The sequence below is a fragment of the Cervus canadensis genome, chromosome 4 (assembly GCF_019320065.1).
Source record: "Cervus canadensis isolate Bull #8, Minnesota chromosome 4, ASM1932006v1, whole genome shotgun sequence".
Taxonomy (NCBI): Eukaryota; Metazoa; Chordata; class Mammalia; order Artiodactyla; family Cervidae; genus Cervus; species Cervus canadensis.
Genome location: NC_057389.1, coordinates 51,712,427 through 51,728,114, shown reverse-complemented (window position 1 = coordinate 51,728,114; position 15,688 = coordinate 51,712,427). Strand labels below are relative to the sequence as shown.

At 43.6% G+C, this 15,688-nt stretch overlaps 1 protein-coding gene and 1 non-coding gene across 4 annotated transcripts in view; both read left to right on the top strand.

Annotated features, from left to right (window-relative positions):
- Positions 1 to 15,688, top strand: part of SH3RF2 (SH3 domain containing ring finger 2) — a 144,365-nt gene that overhangs the window by 40,145 nt on the left and 88,532 nt on the right. The window lies entirely within an intron of this gene.
- On the top strand, positions 2,888 to 2,994 carry LOC122441064. The gene has a single exon (XR_006269209.1). It is a non-coding gene; the product is annotated as a U6 spliceosomal RNA (small nuclear RNA).

Genomic DNA, 15,688 nt, shown 5'->3' with positions numbered 1-15,688 from the left:
TTAACAAACGGCTCAGTGGGAATGCAGTGTTTGCTGATTTCCATGGTGTACATACTCCCATCTCAGCTAATTTCAAGCTACCTGCATGATGGTCAACCAACTCAAAAACTTCATGAAAATTTAACAATTAGCTCTCATAAACCCATGCAAGCTGGTGCCAGATCACCACTGCTTCTAAGACTCAGTTTTCACATCTGTCAAATGGATGAATTTAGTATTTACCTTGTAGACTTGTTGAAATGCTAAAGAAAGACAATAATGAGATACTTATATGTGCCAGGCACTTAAAATGCCATATGTCACTGAATTCTCATAACCATGAGTTGGGTACTATTTTCCCTTCTATTTTATTTATGAGGAAACAGCTGAAGTGTCCATGGTCCCACACTTAGCAAGTGGGAGAATCTGAGCTTGACTTCAGAGTCTGTAGGTGAGAGACCTGTGTATAGACTTCTTAGCACCATGCTAGGCACAGGATGTCACTCAGTAACTGGTAGCTATTATCACCATAAAAATGAACTTTTTTTTTTTTTTGGCTGTGCTGCACAGATGTGGGATTTATTTTAGTTCCCTGAGCCAGGGATTGAACACATGCCCCCTTGCATTGGAAACACAGAGTCTTAACCACTGAACCACTGAACTTAACCAAAGAAACTTCTTGGTCACAGACGCTGCCTTCATTTCCTTCTGGGAACAAGGGCCAATGTCAGGGCATTCAGGCTGCTGTAACAAATACCACAGACCAGGTAGCTTATAAACCACAGACATTTCTTTCCCACAGTTCTGGAGGCTGGGAAGTTCACAATCAAGGCACCAGCCTGGTCTTGTTCTGGTGATAGCCCTCTTCCTGGTTCATAGTTCAGGTCTTCTCCTTTCTGTCCTCATATGGCAGAAGAGCTAGGGAGTTCTGTGGAGTCTTTTTTACAAAAACACTAATCTTGTTCATGAAGGCTCCATCCTCATGAGCTAAGCACCTTGCTAAGCCCCACATCCTAATTCTATCATCTTTGGGGGTTAGGATTTTAACATAAAAATTTTTGAGGGACACAACATTCAGACCAGAGCAACCAGATTGTCTGATGGAAAAGCCAGCTGTTTATTATTCGTGGTACTTCTTTAAGCTCCTCCCCTCCCCAATTTCATATAGTTTTCCCTCAGGCTGTTTCTGTGCTTACACCCTGATAAAATATGTATACATACACATGTGTGGGCTTCCCTGGTGGCTCAGTGGCAAAAGAATTCACCTGCCAACAGAGGAGACGCAAGTTCAATTCCTAGGTTGTGAAGATCCCCTGGAGGAGATAGCAACCCACTCCAATATTCTTGCCTTAGAAATCCCATGGACAGAGGAGCCTGGTGGTCTACATCCATGGGGTGGCAAAAGAGTCAGACACAACTTAGTGACTAAACAGCAACAAGTATGTAGTTTTCTATTGGATCATAGTACACACATTTTTTTTTTTTTGCAATTTTCTTTTCTTTTTTACCTAAAAACATATCATGGACATCTTTCTGATGGTGGTCCATACCAATCTATTGCATCCTCTCTCAAGCTGTTTAGCACTCCTCACTGGCTACATGCCAGCATTTATTTAACCACTTCATGACTGAAGGACATTTAGACTATTTCCAATTCTTCACTCTTATAAATGATTCCCCACTCCATAATCTTTTATAGATTCTCCCATATGTCTGAAGGAAAAATTCCTAGAACTAGGATTTCTGGGTCAAAAAAACAAAACAAAACAAAAACACCCAGTTTAAATCTTGATCAGTGTATCCAAATCGACTTCTCAATGTGAAATTGAGAAGGTATTCAAAAATGAAGGTGCCTTATGTAAAGGCGCACAATATTGCTCATTATCAGAGAAATGCAAATCAAAACTATAATGAGGTACCACCTCACACCAGTCAGAATGGCCATCATCAAAAATTCTGAAAGCTATAAATGCTAGAGAGAGTGTGGAGAAAAGGGAACCACTACATCGTTGGTGGGATTGTAAGTTGGTACTATGGAGAACAGTATGGAAGTTCCTCAGAAAACTAAAAATAGAGCTATCATATGATCCAGCAATCCCATTTCTGGGTTTATATCCAGACAAAATAATAATTTAAAAAGATACATGCACCCCTATGTTCATAGCAGCACTATTCACAATAGTCAAGACATGGAAATGACCTAAATGTCCATTGACAGATGAACAGAGAAGATGTGGTACATATATGCAACGGAATACTACTCAGCCTTAAAAAATAATGTAATAATGCCATTTGCCTCAACATGGATGCAACTAGAGATTATCATAGTAAGTGAAGTCAGAAAGAGAAAAACAAACACCATATAATATCACTTATATGTGCAATCTAAAATATGACACAAATGAACCTAACTATGAAACAGAAACAGACTCATGGGCATAGAGAACAGACTTGCAGTTGCCAAGGGGGAGGATTGGAAGAGGAATGAGTGGGGATATGGGGATATGCAGCATGTGCAAGCTATTGTGTGTATGATGGATAAACAACAAGGTCCTACTCTATAGCACAGAGAACTATATTCAATATCCTGTAATAAACTATAATGGAAAAAATATAAAAAAGAATGTATATGTATGTATGTTTATATACATATATGTATATATAACTGAATCATTTTGCTGTTTAGACCCCTAAAACTTTTTATTATGAAAGTTTCTTAATATAAAAACCACAAAATAATAATGCTGAACTGCTGTGTAGTCATCACTTGGCTTCCACGATTATCCAGTCTTATTTCACTTATACCCTGCTTTCCCCTTCCACTATATGAAGTTGAGATAAAATTCATGTATCATCTTCATTTATCTGTGCACATCTCAATAGGGGCCTTTAAAAGATAAGGATTCTTGTGCTCGCTTTGGCAACACATATACTAAAATTGGAATAATACAGAGAAGATTAGCATGGCCCCTGCGCAAGGATGACATGCAAATTCGTGAAGTGTTCTATATTTTTTAAAAGAATGAAACTAGAACACTTTCTAACACCATACACAAAAATAAACTCAACATGGATTAAAGATCTAGATGTAAGACCAGAAACTATAAAACTCCTAGAGGAGAACATAGGCAAAACACTCTCCAACATAAATCACAGCAAGATCCTCTATGACCCACCTCCCAGAATATTGGAAATAAATACAAAAATAAACAAATGGGACCTGATTAAACTTAAAAGCTTTTGCACAACAAAGGAAACTATAAGCAAGGTGAAAAGACAGCCTTCAGAATGGGAGAAGATAATAGCAAACGAAGCAACAGACAAAGGATTAATCTCAAAAATATACAAGCAACTGCAGCTCAATTCCAGAGAAATAAATGACCCAATCAAAAAATGGGCCACATCAGCAGATGAATGGATAAGGAAGCTGTGGTACATATACACCATGGAATATTACTCAGCCGTTAAAAAGAATTCATTTGAATCAGTCCTAATGAGATGGATGAAACTGGAGCCCCTTATACAGAGTGAAGTAAGCCAGAAAGATAAAGACCCATTACAGCATACTAACACATATATATGGAATTTAGAAAGATGGTAATGATAACCCTATATGCAAAACAGAAAAAGAGACACAGAAATACAGAACAGACTTTAGAACTCTGTGGGAGAATGTGAGGGTGGGATATTTCAAAAGAACACCATGTATACTATCTATGGTGAAACAGATCACCAGCCCAGGTGGGATGCATGAGACAAGTGCTCAGGCCTGGTGCACTGGGAAGACCCAGAGGAATCGGGTGGAGAGGGAGGTGGGAGGGGGGATCGGGATGGGGAATACGTGTAAATCTATGGCTGATTCATATCAATGTATGAAAAAAAAAAATAAATTAATAAATTAATTAATTTAAAAAAAAAAAATGGGCCAAAGAACTAAACAGACTTTTTTCCAAAGAAGACATAAAGATGGCTAACAAACATGAAAAGATGCTCAACATCATTCATTATCAGAGAAATGCAAATCAAAACCACAATGAGGTACCATTACACGCCAGTCAGGATGGCTGCTATCCAAAAGTCTCCAAGCAACAAATGCTGGAGAGGGTGTGGAGAAAAGGGAACCCTCTTACACTGTTGGTGGGAATGCAAACTAGTACAGCCACTATGGAGAACAGTGTGGAGATTCCTTAAAAAACTGGAAATAGAACTGCCATATGACCCAGCAGTCCCACTCCTGGGCATACACACTGAGGAAACCAGATCTGAAAGAGACACGTGCACCCCAATGTTCATCGCAGCACTGTTTATAATAGCCAGGACATGGAAGCAACCTAGATGCCCATCAGCAGACGAATGGATAAGAAAGCTATGGTACATATACACAATGGAATATTACTCAGCCATTAAAAAAGAATACATTTGAATCAGTTCTAATGAGATGGATAAAATTGGGGCCCACTATACAGAGTGAAGTGAGCCAGAAAGATAAACACCAATACAGTATACTAACGCATATATATGGAATTTTAAAAGATGGTAACGATAATCCTATATGCAAAACAGAAAAAGAGACACATATATACAGAACAGACTTTTGGACTGTATGGGAGAAGGTGAGTGTGGGATGATCTGAGAGAATAGCATTGAAACATATATATTATCAAGTGTGAAACAGATCACCAGTCCAGGTTGGATGCATGAGACAAGTGCTCAGGGCTGGTGCACTGGGATGACCCAGAGGGATGGGATGGGGAGGGAGGTGGGAGGGGGGTTCAGGATGGGGAACACATGTAAATCCATGGCTGATTCACGTCAATGTATGGCAAAGTAATATTGTAAAGTAATTAGCCTCCAACTAATAAAAATAAATGAAAAAAATAGCTTAAAAAAATAAGAAAGGATTCTTTTTTAAAACATAGCCTCAAAAAAAAAAAATAGCCTCAATACCATTATGACATCTAAAAATTCCTTGATATCATCAAAAATCCAATTAGTGTTCAGATTTCCCCAATTGTCTCAGAAGTTTGTTTTTAATTTACTTATTTTTAATTGAAGGATAATTGTGTTACAATAATCTGTTGGTTTCTGTCATATATCAATATGAATCAGTCATAGGTATATGTGTCCCCTCCTTCTTGAACCTCTCTCCCACCTCCCACCCCATTCCACCTCTCTAGGTTGTCACAGAGCACTGGTTTGAGCTTCTTGTGTCTCACAAGTTTTTAATGATTGTGTTGTTTGAATCCGGATCCACCAATGACCACACATTACCACTTGATTGATATACTTCTTACATGTCTTTTAATCTCTCTATTTCACACACATATACAACACTTTCTCTTATCTCTCATTAGAGGAATTCAGTCATTTGTCTTATAGTTTCCCACTTTTTGAATTTTTTTATTGCATCCTTGTTGTGTCATTTAATATGTTCTTCAGTTCTTTGTATTTCTCGCTCTCTCTCTTTTTTTTTTTTTTTGGCCACACCACGCAGCTTGTGGGATCCTAGTTCCCCAACCAGAATCAAGATTGTGCCCTCCGCGGTGAAGCACAGAGTCCTAACCATTGGACCACCAGGGAATTCCCCTTTCTGTATTTCTTTTAACTGTTATATCCAGAGCTGTGCTGTCCAGTATCATAGCCACTAGCCACATGTGGCTATTTACATTTGTATGAATTAAAAATCAATAAAATCTAAAATCCAGTTCCTCCTTCACAACAGCCATATGGCAGTACTCAGTAATCATGTGTGGCTGGTGGATACTGTATTGGACAGTACAGAATAGCACATTTCCATCATCACAGACAGACATTTGGACAGAATGCTTCTAGAGACATCATCATATCCTCTATGACTGTTTAATTATTTTTTCCTCATTTGTGCTCAAGATCAAAGATGCCCACCCCAAAGTTTGCATTAGTAGGCAGGCTTAGGTAACAAGAGAAGTCACTCACATGTGCCAGACCACCCCTGCCTGTTTTAAGTGGCAGCCACCTGTGTTTACAGACAATGATCTTATGTTTGCAATGAGACACGCAGCTACCTACGAGATTCCGTGATGCTAGAAGGTCAGCAGCTCCCAGCGCACTAGCAGCCCTGACCCTACCCTGCCTCCTCAGAGGGAAATTGTGGGAATCAAGGCTAAGCCGGAAGGCTCAGGCTTGCAGTTCTAGGGCATGCTGGTTCCAGAATACTCCCGACCATTCTTCCTTTCCCAGAGGGGCAGTTGCTTCTGTCTGGAATCTTCTTCCTGCCTTGTGTCTTTGTCTTGGCATGTGTGTAACGAGCACATTTCAGAGCACACCAAACAGGTTTCTCAGCTTGTTTCAGTGACACTAGGCAGAGCCCGGGGCAGGGAGGGGGGCGGCTGCTCTGGACGGCGAGCAGTCTGGCTGGCTATGCTTTCTAGCAGAAACCCCACACCAGAATCGTGAGAAAGCCTCAACCAATCTATGAGAAAATGGATTCTCTGGGGATCCTGGTAGGAAATAGTGTGGAAAGCAAAACATTCTGTGAGTGTAGGGTTAGGAGACCATCGTTCATGGGTTCATTCATTCTAAAAATACTTATTGGGCCATAGACTGTGTTTGGCACTAGGATCAATGGTGAACCCAATAAAAGTTTCTGCCCTCAGTGTGGGATGGACATGTACACACTGCTATATTTAAAATGGATAACCAACAAGGATCTACTGTACAGCAAAGGGAAGTCTGCTCAATACTATTAACTACCTAAATGGGAAAAGAATTTGAAAAAGAAAAGACACATGTCTAACTGAATCACTTTGTTGTACACCTGAAACTATCACAACATTTTTAATCAATGGTACTCCAATATAAAACAAAAACTTTAAAAAAAGTTTCTGCCCTCACCAAGTTTACAGTCTTGGAGGAGGCAGATTCATAAACAAGCCGTTTGAACAACACTGTGATGGGGGTGGTGCTAGGGAGTGTCATTAAAGTACCTCAAAGAGATCCCTGCCCCTGACGTGGACTTTCATGGACACACAGTTTAAGCTGACCTAAAAGTGAAGTAGCAGTTGGGCAGGAGAAGAAGAGGGTGGAATGCTGAAAGAACATCCTGGAAGAACATTAGAAGTAAGCGTGCATGTGGCATTGGCAGTACAGGACGATGCGGTTGGGCCGCAGTGGTCAGGGTGGGAGGAGAACGACCAGGGTGAAGAGCGGAGAGACAGGGACTGAGCAAATACAGCTCTGGGAGCTGAGGCCAGTCCTAGCATCCTGGGCCTCAATTTCTTCCTCACCAAATAAGCATAACTCTAACCATGCAGCGTGATGGTTAGAGCCCAATGACCTAACAGATGCAGGAGTATTTTTCCACCCATAGCCTAAAGTTGCAGTTGCAGAAAGACAACTGTACTGGTCTGTACAGTCTTTTACCCCTGGAGCCAGTGTGAATTAGAGAGCTATGTCCTGGCATCGGGCTATGTCACGGCATTGAACTCAGCTCCTCTGGGCCCATGAAAGGCAATAACACACATCTCCTGTCTTCCCAACTCCATGTTCAGCGATGCCAGGTTGGTAGCCCAGGTAGGGTATTTACACCATGGAAATTGGCAAACACTACAAATCAGAGCCATCTTTTCCCCTTTGTTGGAAAGCTTGTTAACCAGCACACCACCAAGATGAGGAGGAAAGGGATGGGAACATGAGGAACCCTGGGGCAGCAATTATCAAGGAATGTCCATCCACAACCAGAAAGATCCTTCACAGAGTGGGTCTCTCGTTTTTTTCTGCAATCTGAAGCAGGCCCACCCAAATCCAGCCCTCACAGAAGAGAACAGCAGGGCCACCCTTTCATGCCAGCCTGCTCTCAGACGTGGATGAGGAGTGTCAGTGACGCCCAGGTCACAGGGCTGAGACCGGAGCCTCTCAGATCAACAGGTGCTGGGAGCCGCTGTCTTTGGCTCATATGGCCAGTGAGAAATTGGACTTCAATGTTCTGAATAGGCAGAAAAAGATACCTCCTTGCTCCCTTCTGCTCCCTTTCCTGGGGCTGCCAGCTGGCATTTTTTTGTCACTCATCATGGCTTCCTGCAGTGGAGATTAGACCCTTGATGAAGAGGACATGTGGGCAAGAAAAAGTCTTTAGCAGTAGGAGGCTCCAAGGCAGGTATACATTGGCAAAATGGGGACGCGGACATAGCTCAAAGCACATTTCAAGTAATGGGGCCTTTTTTTAAGGATGACCTAGAGAAATACTGTTTTTATCTGTGGCTAGCATGCCTGGATACTCTTCAATCCTGGAAAAATAGCTAGTTGGGCCTGCTAGAATTTTATGTCAGGAGCAGAGACGGCAAAATATCAAGGTTGGAGTTGAATTTAAGTGGCAGTGGTGTGGCTTAATATTCATTCTTTCATTCATCCAACAGATGCTTTCATTCAACAAATACAAATATTGAGTTACTAGGTGCCTCTAGAATGTAAGTCCCGTAAATGCAGAGACAGCATCTGTCTAACTAGTGTAGGTTTTCAGTCCATTTGTGTTGAATAATAAGTCGATGGCGTTGCTTTGACAGGTGTGACTGCTTTGTACACACCATGGTGCTTCGGTCATGTCTGACTCTTTGTGACTCTGTGGACAGTAGCCCGCCAGGCTCTTTTATTCATGAAATTCTCTAGGCAAGAATACTGGAGTGGGTTGTCATGCCTTTCTCCAGGGGATCTTCCCAACCCAGGGATCGAACCTGCACCTCTTTACATCTACTGCATTGCCAGGAGGGTTCTTTACCTCTACTGACACCTGGGAAGCCCATGGGAAGTTTAAAGATGGACAAATTGTAGACCGTGCTGAGGCAGAGCTCAAATCTGGTGGACAGCAGACAAGTAAACCGGCAGTTACGACACAGGGGGATGAGTGTTGTGCCGGGGGAAGTGTAGTGTGCAGTGGCCCACAGAAAAGGAGACTCAACTCAGCCTTGTGGGATGAGACAGCAAAGGCTTCCCAGAGACCGAGATGCAGAAGACATAGACTCCATGCCAAAGACATTGGCATCTATTTGACAAGACCTTATGGAAAAAAACAACCATCCATGTATTCTGCAACATCTCATATTCCTAGGAAGACTACAGACTTTATCTTATTGGGAATATGATTGCAAATAACTGCTGGAATACTTCTATGGCTTAGCCCTCAGAAGCAGTTTCTATTTCTCAGGGACGTTCAGAGGATTTCCCTAAGTTCAAGCTTCCCACTCCAATGATCCAGGGCCCAGTGTGACAGGCGACTTGTGGGTCTTCAATATTTCTCTGATGTCCAGTCACTCACTCCTAACATCAGGTCCAGCTCTGTAGGCAAGCAGGGTACTCTCCTCTAAGGTCACATCTGTTCCATTTGATAAAAAGGAGAGGGATGCTGTGAAGTTTGATTTCAAAGAGGCAGACACGACTGCAGAGGTGCAGAAGGTCCTGGTGGTGACAGTCTTGTCTCAGGGACAGCTGAACTGAGAGCGGAGATTTCTAACTTCCCAGGGCTGTCTATTTTCAGCAAAGGTCATGCAGACTTTTTCTTTGGGTATCACCAGATTAAGATGCCAATACGTCTGAGTGGGCACACATACGCAAAAACACCCGGGGCTGAAAGGAGGGAGATTAAGAAGTAAAGCATTTGAAACCCAGATGTAACTTTGGGACAGCAGAAGACAAGCCCAGCCACTTCAGCCCCGCTTGCCAAAGTCACTTTCCCTGAGGGTCTGGGGCGCTCACATCCCTTCATTCCTTTTCACATCCTATCCTGTGTGGCACCTTTACTCACCAGCCATTCTCTGGAGGAACACATACACGAGAGCAGAGAGAGTGGTGGAATAAAGTGCCTCTACCCATGACTCTTCAATGGCTAGCAACATTTTGCCAATTTGGTTTTGTCTCATCCATTGCCCTTATTTCTGGTATATTCTGGTATATTCTAAAGTAGTTCCTCTAACAGGGAACTCTGCTCAATGTCATGTGGCAGCCCAAATGGGAGGGAGTGTGGGGGAGAATGGATGTGTATATATGTATGGCTGAGTCCCTTTGCTGTCCACCTGAAACTATCACAACATTGTTAATCGGCCACACTCCAATACAAAATTAAAAGTTTAATAAAAAAGGGAAAAAACAGAGATCCTCTTGGAGCTTTAATCATCCACTTAATCTCCCATTATCATGAGCATTGGAAGGAAAGGTAAAATTCACCTTCTTCGCTTTGCAGTTAAGGAAACAGAGGCCCAGAGAGGTGCAGTGCTTCAAGGACCAAATCTATAAGTTGGGTGTCACATCTTGGGGCCACCTCCAGTGCCCAGACCAGACAGCTCCGTGATCAGAAACACTGTGCTGTTTAACTGCGTCATTGCTCCTTCCACTCCAGAAACCTCCACGCGGAGGCAAAAGATAGAAAGAACCTGGGGGAGAAAGCCAGTGTACATGTGAGCAAAGCTTCCCCCCCAGGGGAGTCGTGGCAGTGATGGTGGGAGGGCCATTTGCCTCATCTTTCCTCCCTCTGTGTGGTGGCTTGGGCTCAGCTTCTCAAACCATATGGAAAGACACTCATAAACCAAGCACCACACCTACAGGAAAAGCTCTCTCGGGGAATGGGAAAAATGAATGAGGGCAGAATGGCCCCCCAGAATGGGTGAGATGGCTCCTCCCTTTGTCTTTCAGGCTCCCACACACCTCCAGCCCTTCCTCCAGGGTCCCCTGTGCCCTACCTGGAGGAAGACAAGGCCACCAACAGCTTCAGGACCAGAGACCCCGCTCATCTCAAAAGCAACCCCAAGCTGTGTATCAAAAACCAGCTGATGTCAGGAGCCAGGGATATGGCTATGAATGTGTTGGGGATTACTTCCTGTGCTGGGGGGATGAAATCACCCCCCAAAGCAATCTCAGAGAAATGTTTGGAAGGAAAAATGAAAGCATGCTAATAGTGACCCTGAAAAGAGGCTGCTGGTTGTGGGTGGTTCTGTCTCTGACCACTGCTGTGAACTCCTGCTTTCTTCCCCCTTTTTCTGCTTTGCTGTGCTGTGCTTAGTCGCTCAGTCATGTCTGATTCTTTGCAACCCCATGGACTGTAGCCTGCCAGGCTCCTCTGTCCACGGGGATTCTCCAGGCAGAAATACTGGAGTGGGTTGCCATGACCTCCTCCAGGGGATTTTCCCAACCCAGGAATCAAACCAGGGTCTCCTGCATTGCAGGCAGATTCTTTACCAGCTGAGCTACCAGGGAAGCCCTTTCCTGCTTTCAGTTCAGTTCACTCAGTCGTGTCTGACTCTTTGCGACCCCATGGACTGCAGCACTCCAGGCTTCCCTGTCCATCACCAACTCCTGGAGTTTGCTCAGACTCATGTCCATCAGGTTGGTGATGCCATCCAACCATCTCATCCTCTGTTATCCCCTTCTCCTTCCACCTTCAATCTTTCCCAGCATCAGGGTCTTTTCCAAAGAGTCAGTTCTTTGCATCAGGTGGCCAAAGTATTGGAGTTTCAGCTTCAGCATCAGTCCTTCAATGAATATTCAGGACTGATTTCCTTTAGGATGGACTGGATCTCCTTGCAGTCGAAGGGACTCTCAAGAGTCTTCTCCAACACCACAACTCAAAAGCATCAATTCTTTGGCATTCAGCTTTCCTTATATTCCAACTCTCACATCCATACATGACTACTGTAAAAACCATAGCTTTGACTAGACGGACCTTTGTCAGCAAAGTAATATCTCTGCTTTCTAATAAGCTGTCTAGGTTGGTCATAGCTTTTCTTCCAAGGAGCAATCATGGCTGCAGTCACCATCAGCAGTGATTTTGAGTGCGGCAGTGTATACAGGAGACCTTTTGAAGGAAGTTGCTATTATCTTCATTACTTCCACCAAAGTTTGATCTCAAGTCAAATAGGGAGGGAACAGAGCCCTGCCCATCAACAGAAAATTGGATTAAAGATTTACTGAGCATAGCCCCGCCCATCAGAACAAGACCCAGTTTCCCCCACAGTCAGTCTCTCCCATCAGGAAGCTTCCATAAGCCTCTTTTCCTTTTCAGGCGTGGACAGAATGAAAACCACAATCACAAAAAACTAATCAAACTAACCCAGGGATCAAACACAGGTCTCTCACATTGCAAGTGGATTCTTTACCAGCTGAGCCACAAGGGAAGCCCAAGAATATTCAAGTGGGTAACCTATCCCTTCTCCAGGGGATCTTCCCAAACCAGGAATCGAACCAGGGTCTCCTGCATTGCAGGTGGATTCTTTACCAACTGAGCTATCAGGGAAGCCCCCATATGGACCACAGCCTTGTCTAACTCAATGAAACTATGAGCCATGTCATGTAGGGCCACCCAAGACAGATGGGTCATTGTGGAGAGTTCTGACAAAACATGGTCCCCTGGAGAAGGCAATGGCAAACCGCTTCAGTATTCTTGCCTTGAGAACCCCATGAACAGTATGAAGAGGCAAAAAGATATGACACTGAAAGATGAACTCCCCAGGTCAGTAGGTGCCCAACATGCTACTGGAGATCAGTGGAGAAATAACTCCAGAAAGAATGAAGAGATGGAGCCAAAGCGAAAATAATACCCAGTCATGGATGTGACTGGTGATGAAAGTAAAGTCTGATGCTGTAAAGAGCAATGTTGCATAGGAACCTGGAATGTTAGATCCATGAATCAAGATAAATCAGAAGTGGTCAAAGAGGAGATGGCAAGAGTGAACATCAGCATTTTAGGTATCAGTGAACTAAAATGGACTGGAATGGGTGAATTTAATTTAATTCCTGCTTTAGGATCCCTGATAACTCAGGAAGGAGGCAGGAGGGACCAGGGGAAAGAAGGCTGGCATGTTCCGGGTGCCTGATTGATATTTGATTAGGGGGGAAGAAAGAAATGCCATGCCCACTGACTCACAGTGGCTGGAGATACAGAAGGCAGATGTGGGTCTGCGCCCTCCCAGCTCTCTGCCCAGAAGCAGGAGAGGCCTGAGACAGAAGACTTCAGGGAAAGAGGAGACAGATACATGACAGAAGTCACAGGACAGAAGAGACATTTTTTAAATTGGAGGATAATTGCTTTACAATGGAGATGTTTAGCTATAGAGCCAATAATAAGAACCTTCCTTGCACTGGTTCACCTTCTATTCCTCAGTGTCTCTCACCTCCCTATTCTCCTCTATAACACTCCAACTTCTAGTTATGTACATAATTATTTACTTGTAAGTTTGATCTTTGTGTCCCCCTACAACTAGACAACACCTGGCATAGTTGGCACTCAAAAATACGTAAGGGACTTCCCTGGTGGCCCAGTGGCTAAGACTCTGTGTTCCCGATACAAGTAGCCCAGGTTCGATCCCTGGTCAGGAAATTGGATCCCACATGCTGCAACTAAGAGTTTGCGTGTCACAGCTGAGAGTTCACAAGCCACAACTGAAAGATTCCATGTGCCACAACTAAGAGTTGGTATAGCCAAATAAATATTTTAAAAAGATACTTCTTGAAAGAAAGAGTAAGACGTAGGACTGGAAAAGTCAGTCCAGAAGGTATAACAGCAAGCTCATTACTCCCCTCTCCTCCTTTGGGCAAAAAATCTCCAAGCACTCTAATTTAAATACTTCTTATTTGCTAAGAATTTTACTCTTTGTTTAATTTATCTCATTAGGTCTCTCAGCAAACCCATGAGAAAGTGTGTTCAGGGTCCCCAAGAATCCCCAGGATTCAGTAATTCCCTAAAAGGGCTCACAGAACTGAGCAAATCTGTTATACATAGCCCGCCAGGCTCCTCTGTCCATGGGATTTTCCAGCCAAGAATACTAGGGTGTGTGGCCATTCCCTTCTCCAGGGGATCTTCCCAATCCAGGGATTGAACCTAGGTCTTCCACATTGCAGGCAGATTCTTTTCCATCTAAGCCATTAGAGAACCCCCTTATATGCAATTACAGTTTATTACAGTGAAAGGTTACAGACTAAAGTCAGAAATGGAAAAAAAGAAAAGCACATAGGATAGAATCCGGGAGAGACCTGGCACAGACAGCACTTATTTCTCCCTGTAACAGTGCATGACAACACACATGAAGTACTGCCAACCAAGGAAGCTTGCCCATGACTCAATGTCCAGGGTTCTTATTGGGGGGTCAGTCAGGTAGGTGTCACTGGCTTCCCATGCAGTTGGCCTTAGTCTCCAGCCCCTCCAGAGGTCAAGATTTTACTGTATAACCCAACCTCTCCCCCAACATAAATCACATTGTTCACCTAGACTATCTGCTATGTCCCAAGGCTCCAAGCAAACAGTTCCTCTTGTCAGGCAGGATTTTCCAGGAACTTAGAGGTTATGTCAGGTGAATGGGCCAAATCTTCCACTGGAATCTGCAGAGTTTGGCTAACACAGATTTACCGAGTTTACTACACAAAGAAGTATTAGTATTAGCCCCAATTTATGAATGATTCATACTAAGAATCAAGAAGGCTAAGTGATTTGGCCACAGTTACCAAAGCCAGAATGCAAACCAATGTCTTCCTTGCCTTTAACATATGTGTTCTATTGCACCCTAATACCACTCCCTGAACAAGTGAAATTCTCTGTGATAAAAAGAAATTCTCATAGTATGTCTCATAAGCCTGGCCTCAGATAGGAATGTCCAGATTCAGACCTTCTGGTGATCTCAAGCCCCCAGCAACAGATGGTCTGGGATTGATCAAGGCCAGCCAGATATGATGTTGTTGAGTGAGTGCTGGGAGGGTGGGGGTCTCCCTCCTCACCAGAGATACATGAACACAAGGGCCAGCAAACACTTTCTTAAATATACTCCCTTGCCTCCAATATCTGCTCCCAAAGGATTGTCACCACGAGGGAAGGAGGCAGGATGGCTCAGCTGGCCAAGAAAGCAACTAGGAAGTGAGGACCAGGCCAGTCAGCTTGACCCTTTGCCTCATGAGCAGAGTGAAGTCACCGGGGAAGTTACGTTTACTTTACCCAGCATTCCCCGGGCCTGTCCTGCCAATCTGCAAAGTGGTTCAGATGGCAACACGAAGTCACACTAGCGGAGTGGAGCTTCTGAGAAGCCTGCCAGCAAGCAAGCCTGAATGACTTTGTTCAACTCAGTGATTCCTGAGCCTATTTGAGTATGGAACCCTTTCTGAGTATGTGTAGCACTAAATTGTTAAAATTCAGCGCAATTTGGAAAATAGGACCCCAACTCTCCTTTTTTTTTCTTTTATTTTCTAGCTCATGCCAACAGATCTTTCAAATAATTATTATCAGTCATAATTAGTAATCTAATATGCATTCTTTCCCTCCAAGAATGGCAATTCCTGGATGTTTCTGGATTAATTCACAAATTCATTCATTCACCAAGCATTTATTAAATACCTGTTTGTGTCCAGGCCTCAGAGATAGAATTTCAGAGGTGCTTCAGACATGAACCCTAATTTATCCGGTAGGGAATTCATAGCCTGGTGACTGACAACTTGAGCCAAAGGCCAGGATGTTTTTCTCTTGGCTCCATCCTCCCATGATGGGCCATCTTGTGACCAGCACAGGGAGGTAAGCTGTTAGGTCAGCACGTTGGTTTTGGCCCCACCCAATGCCAGGAGTAGAAAACCAGGCCAGCCTCTTTCTAAACAAGTGGGGAGTGCCACTCATGCATGGTAAACAGCTCATTACCCAGGAGAAGGCTAAATGCTCACTGCCGCAAAGCTTTTTCCCTTGTCTGCACTCACTGTGATGGTTCCACTCAAT